This window comes from Falco naumanni, chromosome 10, assembly GCF_017639655.2.
Source record: "Falco naumanni isolate bFalNau1 chromosome 10, bFalNau1.pat, whole genome shotgun sequence".
Taxonomy (NCBI): Eukaryota; Metazoa; Chordata; class Aves; order Falconiformes; family Falconidae; genus Falco; species Falco naumanni.
The window spans coordinates 3,399,329-3,421,314 of NC_054063.1; the positions used below are offsets into that span (position 1 = coordinate 3,399,329).

The window sequence follows — 21,986 nt, forward strand, 5'->3', positions numbered from 1 at the left end:
CACGCGGTGGTCGACCACACCAAAGAACACAAGGCTGCTCACGAGCTCCATGCAGAGAAAATACTTTTATAATGAAGGAACAACTGCACACGCTGCCCAGGGGAAAGCGCAGGGGCCACGAGCTCAGGCAAGCTGAGGGTTATCCTCAGCTCTGTTCACTCAGTAGATAGTTGCCTTTGGTATCTTTTCCCATTCCTACTGGAAAGAGCTGAGCCACCTCACCAAGTTTCTGTGAAGCTCCATCCAGACAATAATAAAACCGTAAGGTCCTTGGATGAATGATACCACACAGACGAACAGCACTTACTTATTTCAGCTTTAAACACTGCTACTCTGTCCATGGCCTTGGCCGCAGCACAGCTGGGCGCTGCCCCATTCCTCTGGGGACACGGGGAGAGCTACGGGAGCTGATCTGGGGCTTTTTTTGGCTTAAGACCCTACTTTGGCCCCCAGCTGAGCTACAGCATCAATCCTGGAGCAACAGCAAAGCTCACACACTCAGCAGTCAGTGCCTTTATACAAGCACTAATAATGCACAGGCCGGCGGGTGGCTGGGCCAGACAGCAGCCGCTGCAGGATGAAGGCCAAGTCCTCTCCCGAAGCAACCCGGGGCAGCGTGGCAGGGAAGCCAGCAGAGCTCCAGCTCTGAAGAGCGGGCAGCCCCCTCTTTCCAAAGTCACTGTGTACTAACAACTACTTGTTTCAACTTCATTAGGATCTTCCAGCTTCTCCTTGCATTCTCTCTTCTGATTCCACTCCCTTTAACTCTGTTCTTCCCTCCCTCAGTACTCTTCCCTTTCCTTTCTCCAGTCTTTTCCATTAACACATCTCATCCCCTCACGTCTTGCTTCATGTGACGCACTGACCTCCTCCTCTCATTTTCTGAGCCAAATAGCCTTGTCTGACTTAAGAGATGTTTCCACATTTAAACCCTGCAGTTATGAAAGTGATAGAGGCAAAGGGTGGGAGTTCCGTGGAGTCGGCACAGATAGGCAGTGCGGTGTTTCAATCTGTGGTACACATTTTTAGATAAAGTGTAGAGAAGATTGTTTGCTTCTGCTAGTTTAAATAAAATGAAAGGGCACAATTCTGAATGTGACTCAATACTGGGGACACTCTCTGAGCTACTTTAGGTAAGCAGTGCGGTACAGAAGCAATGCCAACTGTAATCACTGTAGGTCCTGGTATCCTGAGAAATTAATCGAAGTAGCTACTGCAGAATAAGTACTTTCAAGTGGTTTCAAGAGTTTCTAAATAGACACTCTTACTCCAGACAAATGTCCTCATAGGGGATTATATCTATATCATTAACGTAAAAAAGTTTCTCCCAGGAAAAATCCAGGAGTAGGCAGATCTAGGGATTTGGCTCATCACCCAGAGAAAACTTTCCAATCAAATTCACTTTCCCTACAGCTTTTCTCATTTTGTTTCAGCTTCATTTCAAGTCCTTACTGTGTACTTGGGTCCCCTCCCCTACAACCTGCCATCTTACAGAAGAAACCAGAGAATGAAAAGTATCTGCTGCATTGTGGAGAAATAGGGATAGGAATAGGAATAAGCAGGGCTGTAACGAGAATGCAGCACTTCGCCCTCCAGTAAGCAGCCATAATAATTTGTGGGCTGAAACCAGGAAGATCTTTCATTACACCAGGCAAGGAGCTAATGAACACAGCTTTAACTTGGAGCTGCTAAATGCCAGGCAGACAGAAGACAGGGCATGTATTGCTGAAGGGGCATGCTCCAGGATATTATTATTTTAATATCTCTTTTTCCCCCAAGTTGGCCAGTCAACACTATTACGAGCTGGATTGAAGGCTTGGAGCTTGTTTCAGATCCCTTGGGATAGATGAGAATCTTGGAATGCAAAGGACTGTGGACTTATGTGTGGCTCTTATCCCTCACTGTGAGTTAACAAAAACCCAGCAGCCAAGAATTAAAAACAGAGGATCTGCCTCTTTACCACCTTGCTCCCTCCTCTCTGCCTGGTGAAGTCCTGACCGAAGTGTGTGTGTGTGTGTGTGTGTGTGGGGGGGGGGGGGGGGGGGAGGGGAGCTAACCTGCTATCGTAACAGAAGGAAAACGTCCTGCCTTGTGTTTATAAAACCCTATTGCTTTGAACACCGTTGAGAAGTTCAAGCTGCCAATAACTGCCATTTGCTTTTAAGAAGTCGTGCAGGCTGGGCTTCACAGTGAAGGGAAAAAATCTACCAGTAAGAACACTGATCAGAGGGTGTGCAATTCACCCAGCCTCCCAAAAGCTGACCAAGTATGTGAGCAGCAGAAAGCAAATACTCAGTAACATCTCTGACCATATAAAATTGCTCCTGTTTTCACTCTTTTTATCCAGTCTGAGACAATCTTGTCACCTTTGCTTTCAGAAGCCTGATTTTATCTTTTTATCACTGCTGCTACAAGACAGCTTGACTGCAATGAACACGCTTGTAATTAAATCAGTTGACCCAGAAAAAAAAAGTGCTAACACCTGTCTGGATTAAAAACCAAATACAAGTGAACACTCACTCTGACTACAGGTAGACAATGCTAAAATGCTGGGACTGATCATTAAAAGAAGATGGGAACCAAGGTCCCCTGGCTCTGTGCTTATGCCACATTCCTAAGCTTCCCTACATTTTCTACAGTTTTAAGCCTGTGAGTGACCTACTTAAGATAATGTAATTAAAATAAGCAAGAGTGTAATCATGTTTGCTTCAAGAAAGTCTAAAGTTTCCCATATTTTTTCCTCAAAAAGCAGAGGCTTTGTTGGATGTTGTACGTTATTAAGATAAAGCAAATTATTTCTGCAGAGCTGTTTTAGACCCCTTTTAGAACTGTGGATATTCATTTACTCACACAAAAACGTGCTTAATAATATATGCCTGCTCTACTTGCTTGTTTTATTTACCTTACAGTTTTCTCTAATACAAAGAAAACTCCCTCAAAGGGACAGGTTTTTGGGGTCCAAAGATCTACAGGACTCCAAAACCCCTATAATAGTACATCTCTTCATTCAGGCTTCTATTAATCAGATGCTGTTCCTCTTTGACTCAAAATGTCAATACAAAGCAAAATAGCATGCTTACACACAGAAAACTGCACACCCACCCTCAGTCCGTTTTCTCTGCTTCTGATTTGACTCTCTGAGCTTTCTCCTAGCCACTCAAAAATCATTCCTACTTATAGTGCCTCCCAAAGACCACAATCAAATCAAATATTTCATCTGTGTTCCCAAATGGAGAGTGTGTGTGCATGCGTGAAGGTGGAATCAGGACATCATGAAGTACCGCAGAGAGAACTGGACAGCAGAATACCATTACAAAAACATCCCAAAGCCATTAAGAGATTTCAGCTGATGTCAAACATGTCTGGACTGGCTGAAGAAGAAAAAAGTTCAGTTTAAAAGACAACTAAATACGCCGTGGATGTTGTCTACCCAGACTTTACTAAAGCCTTTGATAGTTTCCCACAGCATTCCTCTGGAGAAACTGGCTGCTCATGGCTTGGTGAGCTTGCTATTTGCTGGATAAAAAAAATAAATCTGCTGGACACCGAGCCCAAAGCACAGTGGGGAATGTGGTTACACCCCACTGGTGCCAGGCACCAGCAGTGTCCCCAGGGCTCAGTACTGGGGCCAGCCCTGTTTAATGTCTTTATTGACCATCTGGACAAGGGAATCAAGTGCACCCTCAGTATGTTTGTAGATGACACCAAGCTAGGGGGTGTTGATCTGCTGGAGGCAGGCAGGCTCTGCAGGGGGTCTGGGCAGGCTGGACCGATGGGCTGAGGGCCAATAGCATGGGGTTCAACCAGGAGAAGTGCCAGGTCCACTCTTGGGTCACAGCAACCCCACACAGCGCTCCAGGCTTGGGGCAGTGTGGTTGGGAAACTGCTTGGAGAAAAAGGGTCTGGGGATATTGGTCAACAGCCAGCTGAACACGAGCCAGCAGTGTACCCAGGTGACCAAGGAGGCCAACAGCATCTTGGTTATATCTGAAACAGCGTGGTCAGCAGGACCAGGGCAGTGATCGTGCCCCTGTACTGGGCACTGCTGAAGCCGCACCTCAAATCCTGCGTCCAGTTTTGAGCCCCTCACTAGAAGAGGGACGTAGAGGTGGTGGGCCGTGCCCAGAGAAGGGCAACGGAGCTGGGGAAGGGGCTGGAGCACAAGCCTTACGAGCAGCAGCTGAGGGAACTGGGGGTATTTAGCCTGGAGAACAGGAGGCTCAGGGGGGACCTTATCGCTCCCTACAGCTGCCTGACAGGGGGGGTTGTAGGCAGGTGGGGGTTGGTCTCTTCCCATGTAACAAGTGATGGGGCAAGAGGAAACAGCCTCAGATTGTCCCAGGAGGTTTAAATGGGGTATTAGGAAAAAATTTCACTGAAAGGCTGGTCAAGCATTGGAACAGGCTGCCCAGGGAAGTGGTGGAATCACCACCCCTGGAGGTATTTAAAAGTTGTGTAGATGTGGCACTTAAGGACACAGTTTAATGGTGGACTGGGCAGTGCTAGGTGAACAGTTAAACCTAATAATGATAATCCTAATAAAATAATAAACCTAAATGATAATCCTAAAAGGTGTCTTCCAACCTAACAATTCCATGATTGTATGATTCTAAAAATGGCTCTTACTCCACCAGGTAAATGGAGTCTTTGTTCTATTGTATTAACATTAATATATTAATATTACCATGATAGTTCTTATTACCAACAGTACACATTCAGCAGCAACACCAGTGAGTACTTTAAATTACATCTGTCCTACTCTTCACAGCTAAGTCTGCTCTGGGAGCAGGAACCCAAGTTCGCTCCAGTGTGCTGCTCCCCTGCGGTGCCTGACCATGCTCCTGCAGATGCTGGGATGCTGGCAGTGCTAGAGGAAGACAAAGCTCAACTTGAATTTCACAATTAAGAGGTAGGGTGTGCAGGGCTTAAAACTGCTTTGTAGGATTGAAGTATAAGCAGCTTACCACGGAGGGTCTGGAATACTGTTTCTAATCAAATCTAAATCTCCTGAGCACCATTTCACCTGAGCCTAGATTTCTCCTTTACTGTAGAGCTGACACTCCAGTCTGCGAGTTCACATTTCATTGGAAAAAAGTAATGAAAGGAGCTCCTGTATTTCCCATTTAACATTTCAGCCTTCTCAAGGGTAATAAAACAAAACCTCCCTACAACAACAGATAAGTCAGACAAATAAAATGTCAAACTACTTTAGAAATAAGCTAGTCAAGATAATAGAATAAATCTCTTGGGTAGCCATTAACTGCATTCTTTTATACATTTGGTAAAGATGCTTCCAGAGGACGTGTAATGGCTAATACAAAAGGATGTGTGCTATTTTTGCATCTCTTCTTTAAAGTTAATCTAGTGCTGACAAAAAGATACCTGATTAATATCTGGGGAACCTAAACCTTCCCCACATCCTCAGGAGGAATGACACCACTGACAGTTCTATTAAACTAAAGCAGAGGCTGTACAGCCAGACAGAGGGAGCCCTGTGCTGAGGCTCCAGGGCAGGGATCCTCATCCCAGTTCTCCTGCCAGCCAAGTGACCACGGGGGCAAACTTATTTCTCTGTTACATATATCCACAGTGAGGTTAATCATATTTGACAAAACACTGAGATCTATCAGCACAAAGCTCATTGCAAGAGCTCTGTATTTTTATTACCACCAAATTCCCTGGCTGCACCCATAACAGAAAGGGAATAAAAAAATCCGTATTAACCAAACACCTAAGTTGTGAGTAAACCGACAATATGGGATACAGCCATATTTATTCTTTTGCATTGCTTCCTGCAAAACAAAGATGACAGTAACAGCCCATACTAATAGTTACTCAACATCACAAACCAAGAACATATCAGTTAGACATTACTTTTCCTATTACGCTTTCCAAATGACTTGTCATTGTCACCATAATACAGCATTAAAAATACTGCACTCCTCAGCCTCTATTTTTGATCAGCCAGGTGCTCTGGGAATTTCTGTCTATCCCTAGTCATAATTAAAAGTTGTTATTCCCATTTTCAACGTGGCTTACTAGCAATTAAATCTACTTGGAAAGAAACAACTTGGTTTTTTCTTCCATAGAAATCATTTACTTGTTTTTAAAAATGAATTAGACTTGCTAGGTTAAAAAGCTAATTCTGATCCCTCCTTCTGCCTAGATGTTATTAATGAAGTTTCCTCATCTCCCAGTGACTCTCAGAAGAGCTGGAGAATTTCAGCATCTCTCGGAAGGTGACCAGGGCTTTCAGAGAAGGTTACAATATGATAATGAAAGCTCTTGCAGCAAAGCCCTGTTTCTGCCCTAAGAGCACCGGGATGTGCTAAGCAAAGCTCCAGCTTATGAGCTGTCTGAGGAAGGAATTTTTGAGGACTGTCTGGCACAGTGCGGTTCTTTCTTTTAGTCAGGTGCACACAGAGGAGCAGAGAGAAACTTGTTTTGCAGATCTTTTCCCTGGGCTCAGGTTTCTGGTCCTCTGCTTTCACAGTTTGGTCTAAAATTGAGGTTTCACCTTCATTATTTTTGTTGCCATTTATACTCAGGGAAAGGGCTTCTCGAAGTGAGATTTTTCACTTTTTATTGATTACAACTGTTAAAGGAGCCTGTAGGTTTTCTCCATCCTGTCAGCCCCAAGCATGTCAAACCAGTCTCTGTCAGTAGTGAGGCAAGAAGCAGGAAGAGCTAAAGAAAACCAAAAACTGGTGGGGAAAGCAAAGCATTACTTGTCTCCACAATGACTCCACTCCTACCGTCAGGCACGTGGGCAGAAAATCTTTTCATGGCACTAAGATCGTTTTAAATCTCTCAGAGTCTGCAACCTGAGAGCTTCTGGAATATACTCCTTGTCTGTGTGTAAGTACTGCACAGGCACAGGCAGACATTCCCCTCCCTTTCTGCCAGGGAAAGGAAGGTGATGACATGCTATTTTTCCACTGCTCCATTTCCTTCTCTGCACAGCAGAGGCAACTGTTTTGGCTAAATCTCTAAATCTCACCTCCCAGTGACACTGCTATTGAGGTGACAACTCATACTGCTTGATTTCAATGGTGAAGTACTACTTGGGAAACTCACACTTCTTTCATAAAGTTAAAGTACAAACACTGTATCTATAATCAAATACGTTCACTGTCAGTCCAAACAGACACTCCCAGCACTCATTCCCCATGTTTCGCTATCCCTTACACAAGAGGAAAAAAGGGGTCATCCTTAGCCTGTAAAGAACATCTTAAAGACTCAATATAAAAAAATTCTGCAGAGAAACAGATTTTGCTCGGATTTTTTCCTGCACAGTTTATACAGCAGTGTTTTGCACAGTGTCATAAGGATGAGGGATTAAACATGGCCCTAAGAGCTGTATCCTCTATATAGCGATGATGTGTGAATATTTACAGTAACAAAGCAAATAAAGAAGACTCCTACTCTTCTCCGATCCTCGCCTATTGGAAGCTGTGCTTGAGTTAAATATACAATCACACAAAACTAACAAAATCATCACTGGCAATGCAGAAAATTGGGTCAGTCTGGCTGCTGAAAGCCTGTGTTTGTTGAATCTCCCTGGCCTAAGCCTGTAATTCAGTCTAAGAACTGAAAGCAAAGTTGCTTACATTTTGACACAGTAATTCAGAAAACAAACCAAACCCCTAGCCCAATTACAGACTCTATTAGGTGGTAAATTATGGCCACTCTACCAAATTAACCTGCTACGTTTAACTGGAAAACCTACATGGACAGAACAGCCCTTCTGAAGGGCCTGTAATAACAGCAGATGTTTTAGTCTTCACAGACAACAGAAATGGTGAAAAGTGACAAAAAGAGTTATTTCCTAGTATGAATCACTGATCTTCAATTGACTCATTTCAATTATCCCAGGGTAACATTAATGATATAGCAAAGATATTAATTCCAGTTGTAACTAACATGGAAGTCGATACAAAGAGAAGCAAAGAAAACACATTTTCCCACAAAGAATCAGAGAGCTAGGAGCTAGAGGAAAAGGGTCACTGAAAGTCAGGCAACCGAAAAATTCCTGATAGACACCAGCTTTTGAGAGTTTGAGAATAGCAGAGTCAAAAGTTAATATCGATTAACATCAGATGCCCAACTTCAATTCTGCTTCACCCCACAGACCTTGGTCAACCCCCCAGTTTGCATGTGCTGCAGAAGTCCACAGACCTACACGGATTAGTAATTATCACCCGCAGCCCCCCGTTAAAAGGCACACCACGCAGGGGTGATGGCTTTTCTGAGTGTCTCCAGTAGCTTGCCAGCAGCGAGTGCTTGCCATTTGCTGTCATGTGGATTTTTGGTTCAACTGCAAACTGGAAATTATATTTCCTTCCAGATTTCTGACAAAATCCAACTTCCAGCTGGAGGTTGGGGCTGGTCACTATAACTGTTTAAAGGAGACCAAAATAGGAAGTACTTAAGATAAATAAAGGGGGAAGACTAAGCCTCCGTTTAAATGCTTCACTGCTTCACATCCACTCACGTGGAAGTTATTACAGTGCTTTACTTGTAGCTTTATTCTTCCAGAAGATTCAGAAATATTTTTCCCAAGAGGGGACTGAACATAAACTCCAATGTATCACCATCTTCTTTTTGCCCTACTTCAGGAGCTGCACTCTGCGAATTCATACTAAATATACCTCGGTGCCTTAATCATTTGCTGCTGGGTGGATCAACTATATACTTGCAGCAACTGTGCCAGATGCTGCAGCACCTCTTTTTTGATCTGTTTATCTGTCCTTCCATTACCACAGCACGTTCTTCAACACCTCCGCTGTTTTTATAACATGATTGGAAGCACTTGGCTGGTTTTATTTGCAGTATTCAAAATACACAGGCTGTGCACAAAAGACGGAGTTTCAGGGAGAAAAGAATGAAGGTATATTTCACGCATAACTTCAGCAGACAGGATTTTTTTATTATTATTATTATTTTTCTTAAACATTGAAGCCTCATAATATATCAACCTTCATCATAAATGGAAAAAAATGATCTGGCTTGGAAAGAACAGAGTTGCTTTCAGCATTCAGGTAAACAGTACTCTCGTCACTTGAAGCTATATTAGTTTGCCAGTAATACTAAAGAAAAAAACCAAAACCCACGGTCCTGGGATAATTCAATGCCCACTTCAGTCCCTTCACCCAAAGGGTTCAGCACAATGTCTTTCCAGGCCATCCCACTCCAAGGGAAACTGAGAAACACAATCCACATCAGCAGTAAGCAACAACTCTGCTACCAGCCTGATCCATCATATTAATTATAACAGTTTCTGCAGACTGTCTTTTCTACCCTTTAAAAAGCCATTCACCAAGGCCTGAAGTTCAAATGCAATCATCCATGCGGAACTTTATTCTAGATCAATAAATTGATCACAGCCATTCACATACCTGATGCAGGAACAGGAGCTCAGAGCACCTGACGTGATCCCAGTTGACAAGGTGGCCTCTCCACAACCAGCAAACCACAGACCTGCAAAACAGGAGCCTGTGTGTCAGAAGCCACGTGTCTTTTGCAAAATACAAGGCAAAGAACAGTCTCTAAACATCTTTCAGGAAGGACAAAAGAGACCCTCCTCATTAACTGAACTAAAATCCCTGGGTTGAAAACTAACAGAGGGAAACTTGGCATTGTACGGGAGTTCTCAGTGTAACCGTAAAGGGGTGGTGCATGGAACCTGTAGCTTGGCTGACATTGTCATCAGAATGACAACACCCACCAACAGCAATGGGAGCAGAGCATGGGGGAGACACCACGTTCTCAGGGTGGTGGGGTCAAGCTCTTCACTCTCAATGGGAACTTAAGCTCCTCTCTCCCATAGGCAAATCCGAACATCCCACACAGCATGTTTCCACTTAGGTCCAAGTTTCAAGCATTCTGTTAGAAAGGGTAATGTTATCAGATTGTCTGCATAATCTGAATCACATTAAACACTGGATCAGAGATGAGCACTTCATGGACTTCAGACTCAAAAGAAATGCCCACATAAATTCTACACATCCAGAATATGTAATGTATAAATGCACTTTTTTTTTTTTTTTTTGGGGGGGGGGGGGGGGTGGAGGGGAGAGGCATGGTTTGTTGAAGAACAGAAAATAGAAGAAACTATTACTGCCAAGTTAATCTAAAGAAAAATCAAGTATCAGCTACCCAAATCAAAATAAATGTTTTCATAAAACACTGAGCATTAGAATCTCTTTATTACCCAATATTTTGACTTTTTAGATATTTACACTTTTGATCTTTTTTCTCTATAGCCACAAAGATTAATTTTTAATTATGTTTTTTAAATGAAAGCTGAGATCTACCCAAAATCTCATGCGTCCAAAATTCAGAAATTGGAGGGCTTTTCATAAACTAAAAATAAAATAAATAAATAATATTTTAAAAATCATCAATCGAACAGCAGAAAGTGTCAGCAGTGGGATGATACTGTACAAAAGAATGAGATGACTGCACTGGATTAAACCTCCATCCCAAGTCAGGTCATTGTCCACATGATGCTCTGAATTAAAACTTAGCTTCACAGAATCACAGACTAGTTGAGGTTGAAAGGGACCTCTGGAGGTCATCTGGCCCAACCACCCTGTTCAAGCAGGGCCACCTAAAGCAGCTGACCAGGATCGTGTCCAGACAGCTTTTAAAAGATCTTCAAGAATTGAGACTCTGCAGCCTGTCTGGGCAACCTGTGGCAGTGCTCAGTCACCCTCACAGCAAAAAAAAAAAAAGTTTCCTGATGTTCAGACAGAACTTCCCATGTTTCTGTTTGTGCCAGTCGCCTCTGGTCCTGTCACTGGGCACCACTGAAAAGAGCCTGGCTCCAATCTTTCCAATCTTTGCATCCTCCCTTCAGGTATTTATATACATTGATAAGATCCCCTCTGTGCCTTCTCTTTTCAGAGCTGAATATTCCCAGCTCTCTCAGCCTTTCCTCAATGAGAGATGCTCTGGTCCCTTCATCAACTTGACTCTTATGATAAGACTCACACTTCTTCACAACTACACAGAAGTCTTCCCAAAGCCCACAGGCCACTTGGCAGATGCAGGTATTTGATCCTGTTCTACTGCAAACCGCCTGGGAATCAACACACTGCCAACTTGCTGCCAGCAGATTTTAGTAAAAAAATGGCTTGGTGACACAGCCCTTCTTCCAAGGGCCCTGAAAACAAGCGATTTATCAAGTCCTATGGCTCTGCTCAACTTTGCCCACAGTCTCACCCCCCACCACCCCAGTCATGGACCAGCTAAAAGCTTTTCTTTCCAAGCCTTTCAAGTGGAGCATGCTATAAGCAGAATAACAGAAGTCTTGAAGCCAATGCAATGACTGCTGTACTTATTGTTTCAGGTAGGATTAGTGCACTTGGAGTGGTAGAAACCAGCTGGAATGGACAATTAAGAGTTCAGACTAATCCTCAAAGACAAGCTGCTTAAAGACCGAATAGCCTAACTGAAACCAGTGAGATCAGAGAGTGATTTAACTCTTTCAAAAGGCCTGAGAGGCCTCTGACCCTTGTTTTCCCAATAGGCTTTCCGTGCCTTCAGATCAAAGTCATCCAAAAAGGTGAACTTCAAACATCTGTTTCAAACGAAGAGGATGGCACCAGAGAATGTCTTTTATTCAACCAGACAGACTCTGCAAGAACACACACAGATGTTCAGCACTCACATCTTCTACTTCTTGAGTTAAATAAATAAAAAATTATAATTTAAATCTGTATGTTCTAATTCCTGAATAAATGAGATAGATTAATTAGATTAGACAGACAGAAAAACTAGGGCCATTCCTTCCCATTTAAGTACACACTCAGTTCAGGAGAAGTACTGAGAAGGCAAAAAAAAAATCCATTGCATAAATTAAACAATTCAAGTACAGCATTAGAAAATCTTTCAAGTAAGAAGTAATCCTATAAGAGAATGGAAACTATGAACCACTGATTGCACTGATGAGTCTTTACCCACTTTTGAACTCTTCTGACGCTTAGAACAGCATTACTGCATCAGGCCTGGTGTTGAAAGTGCCACGCAAGGTACAAAATCTGCTTTCCCCCGTTAATGTAGGGGGATGCACCGAAGTGCATCCATGGTACAGGGACAGATTATTCACAACTGAAAAAATGCATCTGAACTATTTTCCAGCAGCTCTCAAGAGAGGATTTTATAAAAGTGAGGCATGAACAGGAAAACATCTTGGGAGAACTCCACATATTAAAAAGGATTTCGCTGGGACAAATGTGTCTTTTTTTCTCTCTCTCTCATTTCCAGCTTATTAGAACAAACAGAATTCCATGCTTGTTCCAGTTTGAAACAGGAAAAGCAGCAAAACCAACAAAAATTTTAGTAAAATTAAACTTGGAGGACTTGTTTCTACAATGTACCCATCCAAAGTTTCCGCCTTGTTTCCAATCCAAGAAAGTGCTTGTGTCTTATGTATCACTTAATCTAGCTTGACTTATATTCTTAGAGACAAAATTTGCTTGAGTTAGATTCTTAGAGATCACCACAACTTCAACTACTCCAGTGTAAATCCTTTCACATTTTAGCCCAGAGATCTACATATAAAGATACAACTGACCAGGCACATAGTCCAGAAACAAATTCTGGACTTTTGCCTGACGCAGAGGAGCAGCTCTACTGCCCACCTAATGAAATGTATCTATAGGCAACATTACTAGAATGGCTTCTTCCCTTTTCACGGTTTTTAATCTTTTTGTTTTATGAACTTATTTTTTCATGTCTGCCAGAGAACCAGACTAATAAGAAATGTCAGCATCCATTTTGTTGAAAACTTTTAAAACCATACTGGCCCCATCAAAATATTAACCACAAAGCTGTTCTTTAAACTTTATCATTTAATTTTCAAAGGGTAAAAACCCCAAGATCTCTTTGTTGTCATCATCCACAGTTTTTTTTAAATCTGGATGCTCTGTTAGCCCATTACTATGGCTGTTGATCGTTCACGGAGGTTAACTCACATTATTGCAGATAACAAGCTCAAAGCCTATGTAACTTCAGGCTTACTTGACATCAATCACATGTGACTTTTCAAACTCCTGCTACAGAATTTCCCTTCAACGAAAATTAAGCCTCTGAGCTTATGCTTATGTATTCAGCCTAACCAGTCCCAGTTAAAGCAAAAGAGACATAAGATATAGGGTCAAAAAAATGTTTCTGTCCCCTTCTTTTGCTTGGTGTTTTTTTAAATTCTGCCTATCCTGGAAGGAAGAAAGCACTGAAAATGTTTTGATAAATTAATTGAAAAATTTTATTTAATACCACTGCACTCAATACTTTCTTTAATACGATAAAAAAATTCTAGGAATATGCTTAGCTGATTTTTTGTATGAGTCTCAATAGCATTCTTAAAAATGCATACCCAGTGCCGACACTAAAACATATCCAATCATCTTAGAATCATAAATAATTTCTTTAAAAGCCTGGTACAAAGGCAGAATTCATTGCTCTTCAGCAGCCACTCCAACTGATGAAGCAAGCTCAGTTCCCAGGGGGAAGAAAAATATCACAAATGCAAACCAGAAATGTGAAGGGCAGTGGCAGTATGGCCAAGGTTAAACAGATCAGATTAAATGAATGATATTTCCATCATGCCCTAAAGGCAACTAACAGGGCGCTGTGTCTCCTGGGAGGGAAGACATCTCTAGCTCAAGGCCTCCCTGCCCTGGTACCCAAGGTTCAGCCTTGGCCAAAATCCAGGATTAAGAGCAGGTCTGAGCCAGCTGACAGGGACAACCAGGCAACTGAAAGGAGTGAGGAATGCTCCAAATCTGGATTATGAAATATCTAAACACCGCCAACGTGAACTAGGGTCCTTGCACTTGCAGCTGGAGAGCAGCTCTCACTAGCAGCATTTTGCAGGTAGCTCCTACCTGGCAGTACATTTTTTAAGCAACATGGATTACGTAGCACCACCATCAGTCTCCTACACAGACACATCTAACACAACGGTCAAGTAGTCATTACCTCCTCGTCTCCCCCGATGTGCAAGACTCCTTACCACGAGAAGGCTTGTCAGAAAACAATTAAAAAAAAAAAATACTGGCACACTGAGGAGACTGTTTTTCACCAGGATGCAAAACACATTTTCCAATCCTTTATGAAACATTTCCTTTCAACATTATAAACTGAATTGTTTTCATTTCAAGGGGAGGAACAATTGACAAAATTCTTCTACTGTCAATAAAGAGTCATCAATATTGACATTTCTGTGGAATAAGTGACGATCAAAAAAATCATTTTGATATCAGAACTTGACTCCTCATTGACATCACAAGACACACACACACCCCCCGGCACATTCTGGCAGAGCCTGCATGGTGCTGTCTGAAGACAGCATCATCTGCAGTGCCTACTACCAAAAGACAGCTTAAAGCCTGAGGTATCAACAGCCAATTGAATCTGGAATTCCTCAAGGTATGGCATCCTGTAGCCGATTTTTGCCTTCTCTATATATTCTTTTCTCACTATCTGTGGAGATCCTCAGGGATCCCATTTCTCTTCTCCACATCTCCTGGAGCACCAGAGCAGAAAGAGAAAAGGGACTGAATTTTCTTTCTTTCCCTTGACAGAAATACACCTACTTCTGATGGGCTGCATAGTACCAGAATGCTGCAGTCTACTATTTGATAAGAAAAGGCAGGAATTACGAGCTTCGCAGGTTCCCAAATTCAACACAGCTCTCTAAATATGTTTTCCCTTGCCCTGTGTATTAGCTTGGCACAGAAATCAGCAATACAGATTCACAAGTAAATAAAATTAGAGCTGAGGCTGGAAAACTCACTACACCAATAATAAATTCCAACAGCTCAAACAGAGATGCAGTACCACGATGAATAGGACAGTACTGAGCGACAAGAAGTCACCCAGCTCCACCCTCAAGCAACTCAACGCAGCTGAGGTATTCCAGAGAATAAAGCCATATCTAATCTTTTCATATTTCCTTATCAGATTTAGTTTAGTAACAGGTATGCCTAACCTGTCCAGAAGCCAGCACGGCCCTGAGGAAAACAAAACCTTGGATCAGGCTCCTGAAGGTCACAGGACCAGATGCAGAATGGAGACTGCAGGGGAGTGAGGGTATTACCCCTGTCCGCGGAGACCCAGCAGGCTCCAGGAAAATGTCAGGGGCCTTTCACACCGCATTTTAGCTCCAACACGCGAAAACAGAAAGATTATAAAATGTCAAGACAATTCAATCTTTTGCTTTCACTTGCAAACAGCAAGCCATTTATCTTAAGAACACTTGAGAGTTTTTGATCTTAGCTGATACTTGGAAGACATTTAAAACAACAAGATAAGGCAGGTAAGTCCTGCGCTCCTGCACATGACTTCAGACCTCTGAGAGCAGGGACAGATACACAGATGAGAACAAGGAGGAAATTAGTGTAGGACCACACCTGCCCTCCTCTGCAGCTTCCACTGACAACTGAACTATTACGATTCATCCCCAACAGCAGCAAAGACAAAATTACTAGGAATTCACTGAGCATCAGTCGCACAATACCCAGCACCGCTGCTGGCAACAGGAATTTTCAGGGAATTTCTCAGACACAAGGTATAGTGAAAATGAGTTGTGATGCTTTCTGCCTGTGCCTGGGGGACAGCCTTCTGGGTGGCCTCTGCTCAGCAAGATCAGGGATAAAGATTTCACCCTGCCCCAGCCATCCTACTTCAGTGGGGCTGTCTTTGCTTTGGGACTAGACATGAGCATTGAAAACACAGAAAATTGCAACCTACGGTTGAATGCACTTTTTTCACTGGCATTATAGTACCACACCAGAGATGAGCACATTCTTTCCTATGATGATACACAACACTCACAAACATTGAGGTAAATTAAAATTAAGAGGGGTTTGTCATTTGCCTGGCTTTCATCAAGATTTTTCAGATCCAGGCCAAAATTTCAGGTATAAAAAAAGAATAGGAAAAAAAACAAACAATCCCTGCCAAGAATGAAAGCCCTGGTAAGTGAGATATTCATCTCAGGAAGAGGAAGATACTCGTTCTAGGAGTAGAAGATAGGCTTAAGCTGAGATCTGTGAGGAGGACAAGCAGTCTTGAATATGGTTACTCCAGTCCCACAGATGCCCTAGCCAGCCTGCCACCGGCCACGTTGCGTGAAAAGGCTGCAGCTTATTCTATGTGTGAAAATGTTAGAAGTTGGGGGGGTTTATTTTAATTGAATCGAGCGTAGAAGAGGCTCTGCAACCTCTCTCCTCAGGGTCTGGCTGCCCACGCTCAAGTCCAGCGCTAGAACAACATAACCATAAGCTGAAACCAGACTGCTGTGAAACAGCTAAGCGTGAGAACCTCCTGTAAGACACTTCCCGCAGGGCCCTCACCCCTTGGCTGTGGAGATGCACTTCAGTTCAAGCCCTTGCCTCAGTTCACACAAGCTCGTTTGTGCCTGCCGCTCTTACCTTCCCGATCCTGACTGAACTCCCTAGCTTGAACCTGGACCTGCCTCATCTCTGCACACTGAGTGACTTTGCTCTTGGCCGGCCTTGCTTACTGTCAGGGGACATGCCAGCTCCTCTTGCTCAGGTGCGGTGGCACTTGCCAAACTGGTGATGAGGCCACTGCCCTGACTGCCTTGCCATCATCCTCGGCTCCCAGCTCCCCTCCCCTTGGCAAAGCAGCCCACACTCAAGCTCGGAACCAAGCACCATGGAACCTGGCCCTGACCCTGCCCTGGATCAGAGCCGGCCTTGACCCCAGGCAGTTAAAACCCTTCAAGGGAGCAGAGGAGAGGCTGCAGGCTGCTGGGGCAGCTACCTTGTTAAGTACATTCAAGTTTTCTAAGCCTTAAAAGCTTCTTGAGACGAAGACCCCCATGCTGCCTCTCAGCTCTAACTATAATCTGCTGTACAGCCTTGCAGAAGTACAAAAAGCTTTCAGCACCAGTCTAATACGCAGCCATACCTACAGCAAGGCGATCCCTCTTCATTTGAGTTGTTCTGTAGCAATATTTCCCGATGCTTTCTTCTTTGCCACAAAGTAAATCACTGAGAATTCTGTCCCAAATCCATGACGGTTAAATTACCAACTTAGCTTTCTCTAATTTGCATTAATTACATTCAGCTTAATGGAACAATGATTAATTAGCACAAATTGTTCTTCACCTACATACTCCTGTAGAAACATTTAGGGTTACACACAGGCCAATTACCTGTGGAACTGCACAGCACCCCATAACAAAGCTATTAAAAGTTCTGCAGAAAACTCCCTAGACAGTAGGGAGTTCTCAGAGCGCTGCGGTGCCAGTGCAACGAAACAGAGAGGACTGACACCTACAGCTGCCCTTACTTCAAATCAGTTTAACTGTTTTCAGAATCAATGAAATATTTCCCACCTCCCCCACCAGCATTAACACGATCAGTACCAGTAATCTGGGCATAGCACTGGACAGGACAAGACCCCCACAGGCTGAGAGCTGGCTGTCCTCACGCACGCGCACTCAGAGCGAGCGCTTTCTCTAACAAGTACACAACTAGACGGAGTACACAGAAGACAGGAGGACAAAGGCTAGCCGAAGTGCCTCTCTCAACCTAAGATTTGAACTTCAGACACTTCAGATATTTGCCTAAAGCTCCATAGCACCGGTGTGGGCCTGAGTGACTCCTTCAGCCGTGTGCTGCCGCCTGACTCCGGGCCTCAGCTCCCACCTTCCTCACAAAACCATCTGGCCGATGGCAGGCGATCCCTTACCCACACATCGCCCCACTGAGCTTCTCCTGACCGACCCAGGGCGCTGGGACCGCAGGGATCAGTCACCAGGCACCGCTGGGGAGGAGCGGCACCATTTCGGGAGCGCTCAGCCGGAGGCGCCGCTGTCTGTAAGAAGATGGAGCGCGGAGATGGTGTGCTGCCAGCCGGGGAGGAAGCCTGAGCCCCAGGCCTGGAGGCCCAGAGAGCCTCCAGCCTCCGGACGTGAGACCAGCGACACAACTGTCACACTGCTTCCCATGAAGGGGGCTACAACACCCCTGCGTGTCAGGGGGCAGGGAGGAGAACAGGGGTACGCGGCCTGTACAGCACCAAAGGCTCCAGCAAGGCTGGCGGAGTTCACTGCCTCAGGGCAACCACAAACAGAGCGCCTGGGAACGGGAGGTCTCCAGCAGGCACGGAAGAGCCACAGGCATCAGTAATCCATAAATAACCGCTCCAGCAGGTCACTCAAAGGGGAATTCTGGCTAATGTTGGCCTGGGAATCACTTACTGAGCAATCCTGAGGGGAAAGAGGTCTTATCTATACCGACACTGTGGACAGTTCACTGAATTAAATGAATTTTGTTAGGGAATTGCTTTCATTAATGCCTTGTAAAAAGAGATTTCTCCTATCCTGTGTACGAAACCATGCCTGGGAGGTTTGTGTAGACAGACACAGTTTGAAAACACCCTCTTAAAACATAGCTACCTCATATGAGGGACAGAGAGGACTATGAAAAGCTGAGGCCTTACCTGGCTGGAATTCAGATTGCCAGGAAACAGGATGGCCACTCTTGGGGATCATGTAGAATTGGTCAAAAAATATATCTATTTCAAATGAGTTATTGGCCATGTGGAGATCTCCATGGAAAGGCCAAGAGGTTTATCAAACTCCTCTGCTGACCTCCAGAGTATTTATAACCAGATCACAAGACACAATTTTCACCTGTTTAAGCAGAACAAACCAGCACGCGATGCTGGTGCTCCTACCACCCTGCTACAGGATGGAACACAGCCTGCAACACACGGAGCTGCAACGGGCCTCCTGCATGACTTGAGAAATCAACGACAAATGAACCCAAGCTTCAGGTTTTTTAAAGGGCTGCATGTCAGTAGAGGACAAAGTGGATAGGGACTGCCAAAGTTTAAAAAATATTTCCTACTATTCGCTTTGCAAAGCAACTCCTCGCACCTTACTGGTAAGTTCTCACAAGCACTCAGTGTTCACTCTCTGGGAGCACATGATTATTTTGTATTGTACATGTGCTGAGCACAGCTGAAAAAAAAAAAAAATAAGTCATCTCAGCTGCCAAGGTTCTGTGGCCTGATGATATGACAACACTGGTGGAGTCCCCAGGCTGAGGAAGCATTAAATAAAGGAGAGGACAAGGATCCTGATGAGAAAAATCAGAAGTTCCAGTCACTGGTCCTCCAGACTTAAACCAGCTAATCCACAGTAGGAACACCAGAAGGATGCCTCTCCATCCTTTTCTCCTCTTCCCCTTAACTAAAATGATTTCTAGGAATTAGCTGGCCTACAAGTGTTTGTTTTAAACAGCAATTTCTTTACGTTCCTGCTAAAAATACAGAAATACACAAAGTATAAGTGTCATTCTGCACAGAGGGTGCTGAAAAATTAAAATCCTTTTCTTCATCACTGTGAATCCAAAATATTGTCAGAGCAAGTGTGGTTCTGAACATGCAGGCAAGTTAAGTTGAATAACATACTCTACTGGTCTGTAACACACTAACAAATTACAGACATATCTGACCTCCAGTTAATTGATTAACAAATCATTGAAGACCTGGGAAATGAAGGCCAGAATGGGGAAATTCCTTCTCTCATCTCCTATCACCTTCTCCAGCACATCTTCTAACAGTCCCAGGGTTGCATTTTTCAGCATACTAAAAAAGGAAAGGCAGACACTGAAATTTATGAAAAGCCAAGGGAACCTACTGAGTGCCACCTTTCTTGTTTCATTCCTCATGCCACTGGCATAAATTGGGTTCACAGTCTGCTCCCTCACTTAACAGCCCTATGTATCTTGCATTCATATCTCTCTCCCTGCCTGCTAGTTTTTAATACCACTTACCAACATTTGTTTCTTCTCAGCTGCCTTTTTCCCTCCAGGGTTCTCTCTACAGCCCTAAGGGAACTCAGGAAAATACATACTCTACCATTACTGCTTATGTTCCCAGGTCCTTTAGATAAGGCACGGCACTCATCCTTTCTCAGGACTGAAGATGACCCAGTAGGACACTCTCCATTACAGGCTAAAAAAGGCTGCTATTTAAACTTGGATGCTTACAGTAATAGAAGTGACTTGCTGGTATCATCAAAGGCTCAGGAGCACAAAATGAAACGTTAGTCAAAGCCAAGTTTTTCCTATACAGGAATGCTCTACACAAGAATCAGGCCAGAAGTGTTGCTTTTTAAGAAATAATTACAATATAAAGTGTTTTTTCTTGGCAGGTATTTGTTTCTGATTTCCTGGGGGTTTTGTATATGTTCTAGAGCATTTAAATCTAGCTGTTGGAGCCTCAAAAGTACAAAGGTACCTAATACAATGTTCCAACTAAATTCCTGTAAGAAATGCCTCAAAGCCATTTAACTGAATGAAGAAGCAGAAACATTTACCATCAGGTGGCCTTCTCACAGTTGCAGAAATTTGCACCACAAGCAGCAGCACTCTAGTGCTATTTGGAAAAGGTAAGCCTGCCAGGGCTGAAAATAATATTCAGGAGCAATAAAAACTACTGACTGTGGCTCATAGTGAAGGCAAACTTTTTGGGGAACAGCTTCAAGCCACAGTTGAGATGCCGGTTCCTGTATGGCACTAGTCAATGCTCAGTGTTTGTTAACAGCCAAGAGGCTCTGAGGAGACCCACCTGTTACAGAGATTTCAGCCTTGCTGTCCTTCAAAACAGGGGGAAAAAGGTAGCAAAACTGATTTGAAAAGTAAGGTGCCAAGCGAAAAGAAAACTGAAGCTCAAGAGAGGTGACCACATGACTTCCTAACATAACCAGGGCTTGGGACTCTCTGCTAGGTGTCCTGTACATCGGTGGGCAGAAGCAGCAGCATATCAATCTAGAGTAAAGCAGTATGTAAACCTTGTTCTGAGACACTTTCTAGCCCAGAGGCTAATCTATACTGGGGTCATGCAACTTGTTTCTATGAAGAAGCGAAAGGACAGATACAGCATTTCCTGGGTAATATTTATTCAGAAAATAACACTTAGAAAATCTTGTTTCCTCAAAGAAGCCAAACAGCAAGAGACAGATGTTTTCATTCTTTCTGTTTCCACATTCTTGTCAACCTGTCCTGTACACAAAAGTTTGTTGTCAGTTTTTTCTAGACCCTTGCTACCCTGACTGCCCACAAGCCTTGCCCGTACCAGCTTCAGAGACGCTTCTCCTATTTTTTCTCCCTCAGACACTTTCAAATACTCATTTCAGCAACGGATGTCGGACTCCCAACTGGCCTTGAACGCGCAGCAAAGTGTTGCATAAGGCCAGTTCTGCAAAGTTTGCAGTACGCCAACATGAGCCATACAAAATGCAACTAAACTACTAGAGTAAAGCACACTGAGTCTAGTTTTAATTGAAAGGAGGAAAACTGCCAAGTTCCTAAGTAGGTCTTTAATAATAGCAAGACATAAAATTAAGCCTCAGGAAAGATGCATATTATAATCGTGGCCTTTAATGTTAAAACCAGTGTTAAAATACGGTGTATCTTCAAAGTATGAAGCCACTCGAGTATTTAACAACACTTGAAGAGCAGTAAACCCTGCTTTGTTAGAAAAGAATAACATCTTTAATTGAGCTTTTAAAAACTGACCAGGATTTTACAAGGGCAGGTTCCTAGCATTACTTGAAATGAAGATCTTTTAAATAATTTCATGTTATACATCATTAAGCTGAAGTATTCAAATACAAGGTAGAGAACAAAGCACAGAGAGACAAAGTGATCTGCCCAAGGTCACCTGAAAATTTGTGAGAGGTAAGAAGAGAAACTAACTTTTGACAAAACACTGTATCTTGGGGTAATTAAGATCATGTGCAGGTAGAAATACATATTAATGTAAAAGCTACATCCCTCCCTGAAAAAAATGCAAAGCAGGTATCTCCTGACTTACCCAAGCAAACTATATATACATATATTTATATCAAAAACTGGGTGTGCATAAATCCAAACCGAGACAGTGTAGTGCTAAGGCTGTGCTCTGTCCCAGAAACAGCATGCTATCTTGGGTGG

General features: G+C 43.4%; 1 protein-coding gene across 4 annotated transcripts in view; it reads right to left on the bottom strand.

Moving 5' to 3' along the window:
* Positions 1-21,986, bottom strand: part of TSPAN4 (tetraspanin 4) — a 442,443-nt gene that overhangs the window by 281,417 nt on the left and 139,040 nt on the right. For all 4 annotated transcript variants that reach the window (XM_040608032.1, XM_040608035.1, XM_040608034.1 and 1 more), the window contains one exon: positions 9,399-9,480. The gene's annotated coding sequence lies outside the window, so the exon portion shown is untranslated. The remainder of the gene's footprint in view (positions 1-9,398; positions 9,481-21,986) is intronic.